Consider the following 15,083-nt stretch of genomic DNA (forward strand, 5'->3'; position numbering starts at 1 on the left):
TGAGGGGGCAGGGAAAATGAGACAGGGAAGGAAGAAAAGCCAATGAAGGATGCAACAATGTGTGAATTACACTATGAGACACTATGCATAATCCTTTTAGAGATGCTCTGAGAAACAGTAATCTAATACACTGGATGAGGACCCAATGAAGAACTGAGTAGAATGTCATGTTCAAGCTGATATTTTAAAAGGATCACCGTGACTACTGTTTTAAAAACAAACTCTATAGTGGCAAGAATACAAGCAAGGAGACCATTTGAAGGCAATTTTAGTAGCTCTGGTGAAGCTGATGATGATTTGGACTACTTGGGGGTGATGGAGATCAGAGTTTACTTTATTTTTTAATTTAAAAAAAATTTTTTAATGTTTATTTTTTTGAAAGAGAGACAGGGTGTGAGCAGGGGAAGGGCAGAGAGGGAGAAAGACACAGAGTCTGAAGCAGGCTCCAGGTTCTGAGCTGTCAGCACAGAGCCTGACGCAGGGCACAAACCCACAGACTGCAAGATCGTGACCTGAGTCGAAGTCAGATGCTTAACCAACTGAGCCACCCAGGAGCCCCCAGAATTCACTTTAGACATGTTACCTTTAGATAACCTATCAGACATGTGAGTGTGTGTGCTACAAAAGCAGACCCATAGTTCAAAGAAGAGGTCTGGTTGGAAGGTACATGTTTGTTATCAGCACCATATTCATGCATACTGTAGAAGAGTGAATATAGAAAGAAAAAAGAAGAGGTCAAGGTCTAAGCTCTGGAGCTTTCTGAAAGCTAGAGGTTGATAAGATGAGAAGGCACCAGTAAAGGAGTCTGAGAAGGAGGAAAACCAAGTGAGAGGAGTATAGAAAAGCCCAATGATGGTGGTGTTTGCAGGAGAAGCAAGTGGGGAACAGAAGCCAATGCTGCTTCAAGGTCATGAGAGATGCGTCTGAGAAAGGTGCATTGGCTCTAACAGTGTGCAAGTCGCTGGGGGCCTTGGCAAGAGCTGTCTGGTTGGAGCAGTGAGGGTGAAGTCTTCATTGAGGTGAGCTCTAGGGACCAGAAGAGAGAAAGTAGGGATGCAAAAGAAAATTCTGTTGAGGAGTTTTTGCACTTAAGGGCAGCTGAGATATGGGGGAGGTACTTGACAGAGGGTGTTGTTGTATTTTCCTATGATGGAAATATTACTGAATGTTTTAATGCTGAAAGGAGTGTTATAGTCGAGGGGACTGATGAGGGAAGTGATGAGAGCAGGTCTTGGGGGGATGTTCCTGGGAGGGAGAGAGGGTGATTTTCCCACAGTGAAGGAGAGAATGCAGAACATACAGGAACAGAACAATTGGGTCGTGGGTAGATTTAGTGGTAACAGCAAGTAAAAAGTTTCTTTTGGTTGTTTCTATTTTTCTCGATGAAATAGAAAGCAATTGCCTAGTATCAAGCTCTTCCAAGTGTCGTCCACGGAAGGGTAAAAGCAGTGTCACGCGGGAGTTATTGAAAATGTAGAAATCTTAAGCTTTACTTTAGACCTCCAGAATTACACTCTTTTTAAAAATAGGAACCCTCAGGTGAGTCTTACACACATTAAAGTTTGAGAAGCACGGCTAGACTAGTGCCCCTCAAAGCATGGTCCGCACCCCACTGCTAGTATGCTAATAATGTTTGCCACTAGTCTGCAATGAGAATTGTGGAGAAATTGAGAATACTCCTCCAGTAACTTTTATAGAAATTTGACATTGCTCTGAGATCAAAGCACATGATCACAGTACTCACCTCGTTGAACAAATGAGGAGCACTTTGGGTGGTGTGGAACTCAGGGGTAAATCACATGGGATGCAAGCTACGTTCTAGGTATGGGCAACAAGACCATGTTACAAAGTGTGGTCTTGAGAATTAATTTGCCAATTACCAAGGGCATGAAATGTTGAATCCATTTCTTTAATTGAAACACAATTTAAACTTAATAACAGAATTGTTATAGAATGAATTGTTAAAACCAATGATGGATTGAAGATGAATTTTGAAACACATTCTAGCAGCAGAAGCACTGTGGTGTCTTCCTCTTAGGACCTGCAACTCTCTGCCTCTTCACTCCATGTTCCACGAAAGCCTCTTTCTTACTCCTTAGAGAAAAGAGGGGATCTCTGCAACTAGAAAGGGATACTTTAGTTACTGTATCAGATGTTAGTGTATGCATACATGCACTGAAATGAGTCTAATATTGATTCCTTGGATGGATGGATGTCATAAAGAATTTATCTTTGGCCAAAGAGAGGCTAGGCCTCTGCTTTTGGCTTCTGGGAGGTAATCTAAGTCGTTTCTGACAGGAGTCCCTTTGTTTGGGTCAGAGGTTGGCCACTGATGTTTTAGGGCAGAAACTGGCAATGCCATAATGACTGAACATGTGATTTGGGGGACACTCCCCACCCCCAAATCACATGTTCAGTCATTAGGGCATGCGGTGTCAGTCTTCCTAGAAGTTAAATTCAAACACCTAAGAAATCAGTAACTCAATCAGTCATTCCTACATAACAAAACCCCAATAAAATCTCTAGACACTGAAGTTCAGCTGAGCACCCCTGGACAGCAGCCCTCCAGACACATTGTCACACATCAATACTGGGAGGGTAACATTGTCCTGGAAACAATGGAAATGCCATGATTGGAACCCTCCTAGACTCTGCCCCATATATCTCTTCCTTTGGTTGATTTTAAGTCATATCCTTTCCTGGTAATAAACCATGTGCGTATAATAGATTTCAGTGAGCTTTGTGAGTCCTTCTAGCTAATTACTGAACCTGTGGGTGGTTTTTGGAACCTCTTAAACTTGTGGTTGGTATCAGAAGTGAGAATGGACTTGTGTGGACTCTTCTGTCTAATTTGTAGTTCACACTGTCTTAGTTTGCTCTGGCTGCCATAACAAATTACTATAGGTTGGGTGGCTTAGCCAACAGGAATTTATTTTCTCCATGTTTCGGAGCCTGGTGAGAGCTTAGTTCCTTGTGAGGGCTCTCTGGCTTATAGACAGCCACCTTCTTTCTGTGCTTACATGGTGGAGAGAGATATCTCTGGCTTCTCTCCCTCTTTTATAAGGATACCGGTTCTATCAGATCAGGGTCTCACTCTTATGACTTTATTTAACTTTAATCACCCCCTTAAAGGCCCAATCTCCAATACAGTCACATGGTGTGCATGGGGCTTGGTTAGGGCTTCAACATATGAACTTGGAGTGGGTCACAATTCAGTCCATAGCAGACCCTAACTCCTGGCAGTGGGATCAGAAGTCCTGGACAGACTTGAAAGTCCAGGGACTGTGCCCTTAACCTCATAGTTTGACTGCCTTTGGGTAGGAGAGAGAAGGTAGCAAGGGGTTACTTAAAAGTGCATGTGAAACATTCTGTTAAGTGAAAATAAGCCAGACATAAAAGGACAACAAACACTACACGATTTCACTTAGGTGAGCTACCTAGAAAGAGAAAATACAATAGAAGGGGCTATGGGATGGAATGAATGGGGAGTTATCATTTAATGGTCAGAAAGTTTCAGTCTGGGGCAACAGAAATGGTCTGGAGACAGACGGTGGCTATGGTTGCACAGAAATGTGAATGTACTTAATGCCACTGAACTGTACACTTAAAAAAGGTTAAAATGGCAAATTTCATGTTACGTATATTTTACCACAATTTTTATCTTTTTAAAAAAAATTTTTTTAACGTTTATTTTTGAGACAGAGAGAGACAGAGCATGAACGGGGGAGGGTCAGAGAGAGAGGGAGACACAGAATCTGAAACAGGCTCCAGGCTCTGAGCGGTCAGCACAGAGCCCGATGCGGGGCTTGAACTCACGGACCGTGAGATCATGACCTGAGGCGAAGTCAGACACTTAACCAACTGAGCCACCCATGCGCCCCTTACCACAATTTTTAAAAGTACATGTGATTCATCAACCCATTATAATTTTTATCATCCCATGGAATTGGAATTCAACCGACAGACAGCTCTGATAGTCTGTGGCAGTGGAGGCAAGGCTGTGTCCCCCTTCTGAATCTAGTTCACTCCTTCTGAATTATTGGTGCATGTTCAGCCATTCCTGCCACACATTGAAACAGAGGCTGCTCGCGTCCACCAAAACTCACTCCATTTTCCTCCTGGGCATACAGTTAGCCTGGATTTTCAAGGTAGGAGAGCTGGGCTCTCCTACCACTGAGTTCTGACCCATCTCCCCTGAGAGTGAGCTTCTCTTTCTCTGTCTACTGTGACAAAGGAGAGGATCCCAAGGACCAGAGGAGGCTGGATTGTCATTGGTCAAGAAATAAATTTATACTGTATAAAAAGCCTGGGTTTTTCTGTTATGGGAGCTGAAGTTACTTTAACTTATGTACCCACTCTTTGGGACAGTTGCTTCTGATGGGATCTGTTGCAAGGAAAGAGCTAGATGTCCAGGTACTTTTATTATAGAAGCGTCGCTGTGATAAGGAAATCTGTCCCCTCTCCAAGAAGCAAATAGAAATCTTTTTCTTGAAACACATTTCTAAAAAAATTGACATCGGAACATATCCAGTAATAGATTTTAGCAGATATTATATAGTAGGCTATTCAAATAAAGTGTGAGATACTGGCTTAGTTCCTGCTGGACACAAAAATAGTGTTATGGCTTGTCACACTGTAAAAAACATAGCATTCTTTAAAAGCCAAAGTTAAGGGAAAAAATACAGCATTTCAAAATCATATGAAATTATGTGTACTGCCTCAGCATTTGTATAAAGCTTTGTCACAGTGAAATATTTCAAATATATAAGAAAAGCATGTGATTTTTGAATGATATATTTCAGTGTGTGAGAAAGCCCCAATTATAAATTGGGTATTAGAAATTAGATATGATGAAGCTGTTTTGTTTTTCTGCTCCCTATTTTGCACACTCTAGGTGTCCCTCCACAGTCTTCCAGTGAGCCTCTTTCACATGGGAAAAGTATCCATGGTTCCTGAGCATCTTGTATATCTCAGCATCTTCTGTGTCCCATTCCCAGTCTTCATTCTCAACCAGGCCTCGGGGGTGTGCACCACAGGAGCTAGAGGGGATATTCTGGGAAAGAGGAAATGGTGTTTTTCTATACTCATCTCTTGCCAGAGCAGACCCTGCTCTAGGTCAACACTCTGGAGTAGCATTTTATTTATTTATTTATTTATTTGTTTAAAAATTTTTAATGTTTATTTATTTTTGAGAGAGACAGAGCATGAGTGGGGGGAGAAAGAGAGAGAGGGGGCAACACAGAATCTGAAGCAGGCTCCAGGCTCTGAGCTGTCAGCACAGATCCTGGCGTGAGGCTTGAATTCATGAATCATGAGATCGTGACCTGAGCTGAAGTCAGATACTTAACTGACTGAGCCACCCAGGTGCCCCTGGAGTATCATTCTTCTAGATTAGGATTTTGTGAGCACTGGTAGACTGGGTCCAACATTTCCTGAGCCCAATTTCAGTGGCCTGTGAAGAGTAGAATTCCTAGTTTTCCTTAAATTTATTGGAATTGGACAGGAGTTAGAGGGAAGGGAGGGGGGCAGAAAAGGGGCTCTTCCAGAAAGGACTTTCTTGCCCCTTATTCCCCATACACCCCACTACCAGTGGCGGTGACTCAGGTGTAGTCTCTGGAAAGTATGGCTGTGCCACAACAGTGACACTGTGCCCTAAGAGCTTTTGGGAGCACAGACTGAATTTGGACAAAATTCAACTTAAAATGAATCCAATGCTGCCTGGTGAGGCCCAGGTACAGTGCTAATGCTCAGAAATATCCTGAGAGCTATCTCTTACGATGCCTTTGTTTCAGATGAGGAAATGAAGATTCAGAGATATTAAGATGCCCATGATCACACAACTGAGAAGTCCCAACCCAATTTAAAATCTGTAGTTTTCTAATACCACAGTTTTGGAATACCTTCCACTGTAATTGACACGTTTATTTATTAATTTCCTCCACAAACATTTATTGAGCCTTGGGCAAGCAGGAATAATAAGATAGCATGGCTCTCAAAGTGCCACAGTGTGCTGGGATCCACAAGAAACTGCTCATTCTGCTATGGTGTGCCATAGCAGTGATGATGGGTGTCTAAGGGGCATGACTAATAAGCACCATGTTCAGCTTGCCAGAAGAAGGAGGTCAGGGAAGAGCAGAGGGTGCTTGGGACAAGTTATAAAGGAAAGTAGGAGCAGACACAGGAAAATGGAGATTTCAGCCCAGGAAACAACCTGATCCTTTTGATGTGTAAGAAAGGATCATAAATCCAGGGAATGACCAGAAGCTGGGATGGGGGAGGGAAAGGATAGGAGGCCAATAGAGAAGTGCAGGGACAAATGTGAGGGGGCATGAGTCATATCTGAGCTGTTCACATGTCAGACTAAGAAAATAAGACTTCATCTGCAAAAAGTGGTGCACCAGCAAAATATCTTAAAAGTCATCAGTCTGTGGACACATTGGGAAGAGCTGCCCATCTGCCCTGGTCGCAGGTAATACTGGAGACTGGAGTAGTGTTTCCCATGCTAGAAAGAAGATGGCGGGCAAGGAAGTTTGCTACAGGGGGGTTGAGGTTGTACAGAAAGAGTAGATTTGGAAACAATGTAGGGGGAGGAGTTAAAATTGCTAGTTGCCTAACTGATGGTATGTAGGAGTGGGGGGCAATAGAAACTCACAGATTTCGGATGCAGGTGATTATCAGGTTTGAATGGTGGTGCCCATCACTGTAGTACAATGTAGGATGTATGGAGATGGTGTGGTTAACTAAGGGTGTATGTGAGTATGTGTGATGGGGGGTGAAGATGGAGGAGGATTATTTTCTCTGGACACGGATATCTCCTGGAGTTCAGAAGAACAGCCTTGCTCAACTCAAAGACTAAAGCAGTCCTACCTGAAGAAAGGCAGTAGACATGAAAAGAGAAGTCCATCAAGCAAAATCTTATCAGTGTGTTTACACCACTATTCAGGAGTGAGGGGTAATGCTCCAGTCAGCTAGCAGGATTGCTCCAGGTCCTTGGCAAGTGTGTCCCTATGTCCACATATGTCCCTTGACTTGGATTTTCATACTCACCAAACAAGCTTATGATTACAGCAGGCTCTCCAAATAGCCTTCCCTCAGGACAGAATATACACAGGTTGATATTAGAAGTCAGATTTCTCCAGGAATCTCTGGCTTATTATACATTTTTCCCTTGAGTTTGGTTATTCTGGATGAATCCTCAAATCCAATCACTTCAGGGTGTCCTGACAGATTGGATTTGAACCTTGGTGACAGCCCAGTTATAGCAGCCAGCTGGTCTTTCTAGTCCCCAAATCCAAGTGATTTCAACAACACTCACCAAGGCCAAGCCAGCACAGCCAGGAAGTTCTGCAGACACCACACGCTATTGTGGAAACCACCTGGATCCCACTGGACATTTCATCTAGAAGAGTGACTCCCGATGTTTACCAAGGCCTGATGAGTAGCACTGGTCTGGGGTTTCCAACCTCAGTTGATCAGGAATGTGTAGAATCTTGAAAATGAATACAGATGGCTGAGCCAAAAACACATCATGGTTTCAAAGGCAGCTTCTTTTATGAACAAATCACAAACGGAGGCATGTCCATTTATTATGCATATAAGAAAATGGTCTTGAAAGCCACTTCATACATCCATTTACTCATTCATTCAACAGCTGCTTATTAGGTGTCTACTATGAGCCTCCTGTGTGCTGAGTGCTGGGCTCACAGTGATCTGCAAGCCTGACATGGTCTCTGTGGTACCTAGGTTCACCGTAGGTAGGTCAGGGTTCCATCTGGCATGCTGCACAGAAGGTGGCCCAGCACTCTACCCTGTAGCCAGGATGGAAGGGAAGGAAGGTGATGTTGTGATATAGCTACTGATTCCTCTGAAGACTCTCAGTCTGCATCTATAGTTTACCCAGAAATCTGTCTTCCTGTTGAATGTCCTGGGAACCAGATGTTGATTTACAAGCTAGACTCATGGAGCTGTTTACTCCTCTTTGCATCTTCACTTTTAAAAACATCAGTTCAGGTTTAATTTAAGTGCAATCATGTCTATGTGAGTGTCACCGTGTAGCTACCCAGTTCAGCTGCTTAAAAGCATCAGGCACAAGAGAGGATGATCACTAGGTAAAAACAATCCTCCAAACCTGCTGTCTATCTTACATGCTGATTTTTTTTTTTTAATTTAGGACCTTTTCTTGAATACTATAAAAGAGTAAAAAGGAGATCCAGATAGAACATATATTTTTATTTAAACACCAGCACAGCTGGGCTGAACATTTGCTCAGTGCTCTGTGATGGAAACGTGACTCAGGTTTGGCTCAGCCATCCCTGTCTCCATTAGTTCACAGCCTCTTCCCCAGCTTGGACAGTCCTTCCCCATCTTCTTTTCAAAATGCTCAGTTTTCATTTCTCGCATCTTAGTCATGCATGTACTCTTTACAGTTTTGAGGTGTTAAAGTTTTTTTCCAGGCTGAATTCCTCACCTTAGTGTTTATGGAGAAGACTGTAATTCACTGTTCTCTAGGATCCCAACAGAATCAGTAAATATTCAACACAGCCTCTCAGAAACTCATGGAAAACAAAGGAAAAAGATGCTTCAGTCATAAGTTATAATAATAGAAAACACCAGCAGCACAACAATTCTCTAGTGAACTGTAGAAGTTCTGATGTATTTAAGAATCAGCGTCATCTTTGGATGCCTGGGTGGCTTGGCCAGTTAAGTGTTTGATTCTTGATCTCAGCTGAGGTCTTGATCTCAGGGTTGTTTGTTTGTTCAAGCCCCATATTGGACTCCATGCTGGGTGTGAAGCCTATTTAAAACACAAAAAGAAAAAAAGAATCCAAGTCCTCTTATCGAGAAAAAAGGAAAGGACTCAAATAAATAAAATCACAAATGAGAGAGGAGAAATTTAACAACCAACACCACGGGAATACAAACATTTATAAAAGAATATTATGGGGGCGCCTGGGTGGCTCAGTCGGTTAAGCGTCCAACTTCAGCTCAGGTCACGATCTCACGGTCCGTGAATTCGAGCCCCGCGTCAGGCTCTGGGCTGATGGCTCAGAGCCTTGAGCCTGCTTCCGATTCTGTCTCTCACTCTCTCTCTGCCCCTCCCCTGTTCATGCTCTGTCTCTCTCTGTCCCAAAAATAAATAAACGTTAAAAATAAATAAATAAAATAAAAGAATATTATGAAAAACTATATGTGAACCAATTAGATAACCTATAAAAATGGATAAATTCCTAGAAACATAACTTACCACAACTAAATCAGGAAGAAGTAATAAAATTTGAACATAACAATTACCAGCAAGGAGATTAAATCAGTAATCAATCAAAAAACTTCCAACAAACAAAATTCCAGAACCAGATGCCTTCATAGACAAATTCTACCAAACATTTAAAGAAGAGTTAATACCTATTCTTCTCAAACTATTCCAAAAAATAGAAAAGGAAGGAAAACTTCCAAATCCATTCTTTGAGACTGGCATTACACTGATACCAAAACCAGATAAAGACTCCACTAAAAAAGAGAACTACAGGCCAATATCCCTGATGAATATAGACACAAAAATCCTCAACAAAATACTAATAAAGTTAATCCAACAATACATTAAGAAAAAATGCTTCACCACAATAAAGTAGGATTTATTCCTGGGTTGCAAGAGTGGCTCAATATTTACAAATCAATCAGTGTAATACACCACATCAATAAGAGAAAAAATAAGAACCACCTGATCATTTCAATAGATACAGGAAAAGCATTTGACAAAGTACAACATCCATTCTTCATAAAAACCCTCAACTAAGTAGGGTTAGCAGGAACATACCTCAGCACAGTAAAGGCCATATATGGAAAACCCACAGATGATATGCCTCAATGGGGAAGAACTGAGAGCTTCTCCCTTAAGGCCAGAAACAACTCCAGGATGTTCACTCTCACCACTTTTATTCTACATAGTACTAGAAATCATAGCCACAGAAATCAGACAACAAAAATAAATAAAAGGCATCCAAATTGGTAAGGAAGAAGTAAAATGCTCACTATTTGCAGATAAAATGATTGTCTAGAAAAAGGCTCTGCCAAAAAATTGCTAGAACTGATAAATAAATTCAGTAAAGTCACAGGATACAAAATCAATGTACAGAAATCTATTGCATTTCTATATACCAATAATGAAGCAGCAAACAGAGAAATTAAGAAAACAATCCCATTTACAATTACACCCAAAATAGTAAGATGTCTAGGAATAAACCTAACCAAAGAGGTGAAAGACCTGTACTCTGAGAACTATAAAACACTAAAGAAAGAAAGTGAACACAACATAAAGAAATGGAAAAACATCCCATACTCATGGATTAGAAGAACAAATATTGTTAAAATGTCCCTACTACTCAAAGCAATCCACACATTCAATGCAATCCTTATTAAAATACCAACAACATTTTACAGCTAGAACAAACAATCATAAAATTTGTATGGAACCTCAAAAGACCTTAAATACCCAAAGAAATCTTGAAAAAGAAAAGCAAAGCTGGAGGCATCACAATTCTGGACTTCAAGTCATATTACAAAGTCATAGTAGGCAAAACGATATGATATTGGCATAAAAATAGACATATAGATCAACGGAACAGAATAGAAAACCCAGAAATAAACCCACAATTATATGGTAAATTAATCCTTGGCAAAGCAGGAAAGAATATCCAATAGGGAGAAGACAATGTCTTCAACAGAGAAAACTGGACAGCTACTTGCAAAAGAATGAAGCCGGACCACTTTCTTATACCATACACAAAAATAAATTCAAAATGGATTAAAAAACCTAAATGTGAGGAGCACCTGGGTGGTTCAGTTGGCTAAGCGCCTGATTCTTGGTTTTGGCTCAGGTCGTGAGCTCACTGGTTCATGAGTTTGAGCCCTGTGTCAGGCTCTGTGTTGACAGTGTAGAGTCTGCTTGGGATTCTCTCTCCCTCTCTCTCTGTCTCTCCACTGATCATGCTTGGTCATTTTCTCTCTGCCTCTCCACTGCTCATGCTTGGTCATTCTCTCTCTCTCTCTCTCTCAGGAATAAATAAATAAACTTTAAAAAAACATCTAAATGTGAGACCTGAAATAACAATAATTTTAGAATAGAACACAGGCAATAATTTCTCTGACATAGGTCATAGCAACTTCTTTCTAGATATGTCCTGTGAAGCAAAAGAAATAAAAGCAAAAATAAGCTATTGGGACTACATCAAAACAATGAGTTTCTGCACAGTGAAGGAAACAATCAACAAAACTAAAGGCAACTCAAGGAATGGGAGAAGATATTTGCAAATGACATATCTGATAAAGGATCAGTATCCAAAATCTATAAAGAATTTATAAAATGTAACACCCCAAAAAACAAATAATCCAATTAAAAAATGAGCAGAAGACATGAACAGATATTTCTTCGAAGAAGACATCCCTATGGCCAACAGACACATCAAAAGATGCTCATCCTCATTTATCAGGGAAACGCAAATCAAAACTACAATGAGATTTACCTCAAACCTGTCAGAATGGCTAAAATAAGAAACACAAGAAACAAGTGTTGGTGAGGATGTGGGGAAAGGGAAACCCTCTTGAACTGTTGATGGGAATGCAAATTGGTGTAGCCACTGTGGAAAACAGTATGAGAGTTCCTCACAAAGTTAAAAATAGAACTACCCTACCATCCAGGAATCACACTACTGAGTGTTTACCCAAAGAATACAAAAACGCTAAATCAAAGGGATACATGCACCCCTATGTTTATAGCAATATTTGTTTACATTAGCCAAACTATGGAAGCAGCCCAAGTATCTGTTAATAGATAAATGGATATACATTGTATGTATATACAATGGAATATTATTCAGCCACAAAAAGAATGAAATCTTGCCTTTTGCAACAACGTGGGTGGAGCTAGAGACTATTATGCTGAGCAAAATAAGTCAGTCAGATTTCACCCATATGTGGAGTTTAAGAAACAAAACAAATGAGAAAAGGGGAAAAAAGAGAGAGAGATAGGCAAGCCAAGAAACAGACTCTTAACTATAGATGACATACTGATGGTCACCAGAGGGAGGGGGTAGGAGGATAGGTGAAATAGGTGATGGGGATTAAGGAAGGCACTTGTCCTGATGAGTACCGGTTGATGTATGGAATTGTTGAATCACTAGATTGTATACCTGAAACTAATATAATACTATATGTTGACTAACTGGATTTAAAATTAAAGGAAAAAAAGAATCAGAGTCCTCCACATGTGAGCCTGTTCTCCATGTAATTCCATGAGGCAAAAGGATAAACAGATCAAAATTCACTGAGCCTTGAACTTTGTAATTATGGTTCTTGCAATGAAAAAAAGGATTGGCGCAGCAGGAGGGCAGAAGGTGGAGACTTTGTATTTCAGCTGTGTACTCTATTAGTTATCTCTTACTGTGTCACAGATCAACCCAAAATGTAGTGGCTTAAAACAACACACATTTATTATGTTAAGGTCCTTATAGGTCAGGGATCCGAGCACAGCTGAGCTGAGCCCTCTGCTTCAGGGCATTTCACAGGGCTGCTATAGGTTTAGTCTCTCCCAGGCGAGACTGGGGAAGAATCTGCTCATGTGTGAGGTTGTTGCTGGGGTTTAGTTGGATTGAGAGTATCAGTTCCTTGTTGACTGTTGGTTGAAGGGGCTGCCCCCAGCCCTCAAGTGCTTGCCATGTAGACTAGACTTGTCTGCTGACAGGACAGCTTGCTTCATTAAATGTACACGTGTGAATACTGAGACATGAGATCATCTGCCATTTTAGAAGTCGGCCTGCCACTTGTATAAAGACATATATATATATATATATATATATATATATATATATATATATATATATATATATATATATATATATAAATTCAAATTCAAGTTAGTTAACATACAGTGTAGTCTTGGTGTCAGGAGTAGAACCCAGTGATTCACCTCTTACATATAACACCCAGGACTCATCCCAACAAGTACTCTCCTTAATGCCCATCACCCATTTAATCCAACCCCCACTTCTCCCCTCCAGCAACCCTCAGTTTGTTCTCTGTATTTAAGAGTCTCTTAATGGTTCGCCTCCCTCTGTGTTTTTATCTTATTTTTCCTTCCCTTCCCCTATGTTCATCCACATATGAGTTAAATTCCACATATGAGTGAAGTCATATGATATTTGTCTCTGACTGATTTATTTCACTTAGCATAATACACTCTAGTTCCATCCACCCAAGATTTCATTCTTTTTCATCACTGAGTAGTATTCCATTATATATATATATATATATATATATATATATATACACACATATACATATGTGTACTCACACATATATGTATATATATGTATACATATATGTATATACACATATGTGTACACACACACACACATATATATGTGTATATATATATATATATATATATATATATATATATATCTTCTTTATCCACTCATCAGTTGATGGACATTTGGTCTCTTCCTATAATTTGGTTGTTGATAAAGACTTTATATTTTATATCATACTTTTTCAAATTCACATAAAATAAATTAGCCTTCATTGGTTGAGAGAACCTAATGGTACTTAGAGTTGACAAATCAGTATATTAAGAGGGTACTTGTGAATTATGCTACATTTATATATTAATTTAAAGCAAATATTTCAGGAACATCATTAGAATAAATTGGTGCCATGCTAGGCAGTGTTAGACCAGGTAGGTTCCTAAAACAAGAAAGTGCAAGTTGGGGAGACAGGAAACCCTGACTTCAAATTCTGATCTGTCACACAACACCAGGTGGTCTGAGCCCCCTGGAACCCTCCCTCATGCTCTCTGGCTCACTACCCAACCAAAGGTGACCACCATCCTAACGACAGCAGGTTCTTTTTGCTGAGTTTTGAACTTCAGATCAATGGGCACATAATGTAAGTATTTTTTGTGTGTATTTCTGGCTTTTTTGGTCATCACTATGTGAAATTCAACCATGGTATTAATGTAGCTGTAGTTAGTTCATTCATTCTTATTACTTTTTAGTACTTCTATGTATGAACACATCCAAATTTATCCATCCTACTGTGGATGGTTTTGTTTTTTGTTTTTGTTTTTGGGTTTTTTTTTTTTTTTTTTGGCTATTATGAATAGTGTTGTTCTTTCAATTGTTGTGTTCATATAGAACCATTGCTTTTACACCTAAGAATAACATTACTAGGTGATAGGAATGTGTGTGTTCAGCTTAAAAGATAAGGACAGTTTACCAGAGTGGTTGTAACAATTTACACTCTTCTTAGCAGTGTAGGAAAGTTCTGGGTGCTCCACAGTCTCACCAAAGCTAGTGTTGTCAGTTTTTTAAATTTTAGCCAATTTGGTAGATGTCATATATTTAAATGTGGTTTTAATTTGCATTGTCCATTTATTAAAGAGATGAGCACCTTTTCATATATTTATTGGCTAATTGCATATCACCTTTTCTGATGCTTATTCTTTGTATATATCTTTTCCCATTCTGTGGCTTGTTGTTTTTTTTTTTTAATTCTCTCAATGGTGTAATTTGATAAACGGAATTTCTTAATTTTAGTGTCGCTCAATTTAACATGTAACTTCCTTCATATGGTTCCTTGAGTGGTTTATATGTTCTGTGCAAGAAATCTTTCCCTGTTCTAAGTACATGAAGATGTCCTCCTATATTATTGTCTAGAAACTTCATTGTTTTGCTTTTTACATTTAGATTCACCATGCTCCTGTAATTGATTTTTTGTATACTGGGGGTATGGGTCAATTTTCTTTCCTTCCTTTTTTGTTTTTTCTTAATATTGGCATCTTTTATTGAAAAGTAAATTTTTTCTTTGCAGTGTTTCCTTTGTTGTAAACCAATTGTGTATACATGCATGGGTCTCTTCCTTGATTTTTTTGTCGTGTTGCATTTGTCTATTCATTTTTTATTTGTTCATTCTTGCACCAATACCACTTTATCTTAACTTTGTAACTTTATAATGTCTTGATATCTAGTATGGTGGATTCTCCCACCTTGTTCTTTAATTCATAGGGATACATGCACCTCTATGATTATTGA

This window comes from Panthera pardus, unplaced genomic scaffold, assembly GCF_024362965.1.
Source record: "Panthera pardus isolate Hobbes unplaced genomic scaffold, ASM2436296v1 HiC_scaffold_21, whole genome shotgun sequence".
In the NCBI taxonomy this organism is placed as follows: Eukaryota; Metazoa; Chordata; class Mammalia; order Carnivora; family Felidae; genus Panthera; species Panthera pardus.